Here is a 3,693-nt window from a genome sequence, read left to right on the forward strand (position 1 = left end):
TTTAAGAGTTTCATGATTTAAGGTTTTACTTTTTTTTTTACTTTTTAGTTTTTAGTTTTAGTTTTAGTGTGAAATAATTTGTTCATGTCTGCCAGTACTGCAAGGATTAGGCCTAGTGATAAAAAACCTGTGGAAGATAAAGTGTTGTCTGCTGTGTGTTGGAAGATAAAGTGATAAAAAACCTGCATTAGCTAGTATACTGAAAAACTGTGATCATATATATGAATAAATTATTGTCATTGTTACATTGAGTATGTAACGGTTATGAGTGCTAGCGGAAGCAAATAAATTCATGGACGATAAACCCTAAAACCCATAAAATAGGACAACCCCTGAATTACCAGAGTGTAAGATATATTGCCTTTGTATCTTTCTGGTTACTGAAGTATTATTTACTTTCATTGATGTATCTTTTTGGTTATTTGAAGAATAAGCTTTCCTCAATTGTGAAAAGATCTAAGAATTTCACCTAAATAAAATGTTCATTGCTATATATAGTAGGATGCCTCATAATTCTTTTTATCCTCGTAATGTGTGTGTGTTTGTTGTAAGTTAGAATTGACTATCTTTAATATTAACAGGAAAACTAAGGTAAACACCAAAAGCTCACAACTATGGTAGAACCATTATTGCATCAGCTGTCCAGTGGATTGGCTCTATATTGATTCAAGAGGCCAATATATTATTCGATGTTGCAGATCAAGTATGGGCCCTTCAGCAAGAGATTGAATTGATGCAGCAATAGCTTTGGCCTAAGAAGAATCAACGAAGCAGAAGGTTTGGACTAAGAAGATCATTGAAAAGTTAAATAGCTTTGGACTAAGAAGAATCAATGTAGCAGAAGGTTTTTAGTTTTAATTATTTAGGCAATAATAAATGTTTTTTTTTTTTTTTTGCTCATTGTATAAAATGAAGTACTATTTTTATCTCAATTAATTAATAAAATAATTGTGCTATAATTTTTATGCAAGCTAGCTAATCCAGCACAGCAGCATGTGCTGGATTTTTTTTAAAATTGGGTTACACACTATTTGTAACGGGCAAATATCATGCTCGTTACAAATAATGGGGTTATTTGTAACGGGCAGTTGAAATTCCCGTTACAAATAACTTGTTATTCGTAACGGGCACTTGAAATTCCCGTTACGAATAACGGGTTATTCGTAACGGGCACTTGAAATGTCCGTTACGAATAACGGGTTATTCGTAACGGACGGGTTATTCATAACGGACATTTCATGTGTCCGTTACGAATAAAGGGTTATTCGTAATGGACACATGGAATGTCCGTTACGAATAACCCATTATTTGTAACGGACAATGCCCGTTACGAATAACAATGGCCATCCGTAACGGCCGCATATGTAACGGACGCTGCCCGTTACGGATGGGCCCTTTTTGCCCGTTACGGATGGCCTTTTTTCCACTAGTGTTGGTACAAATTATTTTATAAACCTTCATTATATAATCTATTTCAATACAACTAAAGCTTAGTCCATTTCATTCATTTGGCCCATTAATTTTATGAGGCCTAATCTTTCTACTTATCCTACATCATTCTCCCCTATAAATACCCCATTAATCCCCAAAATTTGGCAACACAAAAGGTTAGTTTTATTTTTCCTTCTCCTTTATTTTATTTTATTGGGAAATTCTCATTGGTAATCACGAACTTTTATTTTTTCTCAATGGTAAACCCTAAAACTTTTGATTATCAATGGTAATCATGAATTAATATTACTAAACTAATGGTAACTTAAGTTAAACAATTTGTAAATTGCTTTACGATGGTTTAGCAATCGACCTACAAAAAGACATTAATACCCTTATGCATAACCACTTCTTTCTTCTTCCTTTCTCTTTCCTCCTCCCCGCTGCAACTCCCTTCCCAGCCACCACCGTCATATATTGTTAAACTACTTGTTAAGGTCAGAATCGGAGCGAACTCGGAGTGACGTAGCTTTAGTGTTGTATAACCTATGGCTTGATCATAGCAACCGAGTGAAACACGTGAAACAATTCAACAACAAACCTCAGGACGCTGCCATTCGAACCGCAAAACCCAGAGAATTCAACGGCAAACCCTGACAAATTCGACCTAAAACTAACAAATTTGACCCCAAAATCAACGAATTCGACAACAAATTCGACCCCAAATCAACATATTCGGCAAATTCGACCCCAAAATCAACAAATTCGACCCCAAAAATCAACATATTCAACCCCAAAATCGACAAATTCAACCCCAAAAATTAATTAAATCGACCCCAAAATCAACAAAATCGTCAAATTCGACCACCAAAATCAACAAATTTGACCCCAAAATCGCCAAAAGTCCTAGAAAGTTTAACCAAAGTAAGGGGAATGAGAGGGAATCGGGGAAGAAGATCAGAGGGAATCGAGGAAGAGGGGAGAGTGGCTGATTTCGGCTAGGGAGGATGGCTGGTTTCGGCGTTCTCGAGAAGTAGTTATGGTGGTGATGAGAGGAGAGAGAGTGTGGGTCGAGAACAGGGAAGAAGGTGCTCGTTCTAGGATTAGGGTGTCGGTGGTGGGGTCTCCGACGGGGGATGGGGTTGAGTCACCGTTAGCCGGGCGAGCAGAGCGGCGGGGAGGGGGGTTGCTGGTTGCCTGGTAACTGGGGAGGGGTTCAGATTTTTTTTTTTTTTTTTTTTGTTATTTTTTAAATAATTTGAAGGGTATTAATGTAAATTTATTGTTACTTAACCCAAGATTAACCCTAGTTAATCTTTTAATAATATTAAAATATCATTAATGTTATAATTAGTTTAGTAATATTAATTCATGATTACCATTGATAATCAAAAGTATTAGGGTTTACCATTGAGAAAAAAATAAAAGTTCGTGATTACTAATGAGAATTTCCCTATTTTATTTCATTTTCCTTTCCCTTTATTCTTCCTATCTTTTTTTTTTTTTTCTTTTTTTTCTCTTTTCTTTTTCTTCTTTCTTCCTCATCTTCCTACGTGAGAATTAACTCACTGTTGTCCCCACCTGCCGGCCGGACCCACCTGCTGCCGCCGCCTGGTTGCCGGCGACCACCCAGTCGGCAGCCACCGCAGCCACCTTTTCCCCCTTCTTCCTCTCCTTCTTTTCCCCTTATTTCTATTTCTATTTGCATAATTATATAAGTATTGTTTTGGGTTTTTGATTTAATTGTTTGAAATTGATATAATTAGTATCAAATCTATATTTTGATGGTAAAAGGTTATAATTTCAGATTATATACATGTTTTAATATTTAGAATTCTGTTTGTTAATATTAATTCCGTTTTAATCCCGATTAGGTGCTGAACTCATCTGATTTTGATAAAAAAAAAAAAGTAGCGTTTTCCATGTGGAAACAACGTTCTAAGAAAGAATCACCACCTTTGGTAGTGTGCACCACCCTTTCGTGGCCAAATTCAGCCTCTAAATATGATTTTCGGGCAGTTTTTGATTTTTAACAAAGTTTTTTTTTATGCTTTAAATTTTATCCTTAAGTTTAAAGGGTAAGAAATAATTTAATGTTTCTATGGATAATTTAAGTATAAAGGTGTATTTTTGATGAAGTTTTAAAGGGTTTTTGATTGGTTTAAAATGCTGGAATTTTATTTTAAGTAGTATAACTGTGATTTTAATAAAAGGGTGTGATTACCCACTAAAAAGGGAGAAATTAGGGATTTTTAAATAATT

The sequence above is a fragment of the Chenopodium album genome, chromosome 9 (assembly GCF_948465745.1).
Source record: "Chenopodium album chromosome 9, dcCheAlbu1.1, whole genome shotgun sequence".
Taxonomy (NCBI): domain Eukaryota; kingdom Viridiplantae; phylum Streptophyta; class Magnoliopsida; order Caryophyllales; family Amaranthaceae; genus Chenopodium; species Chenopodium album.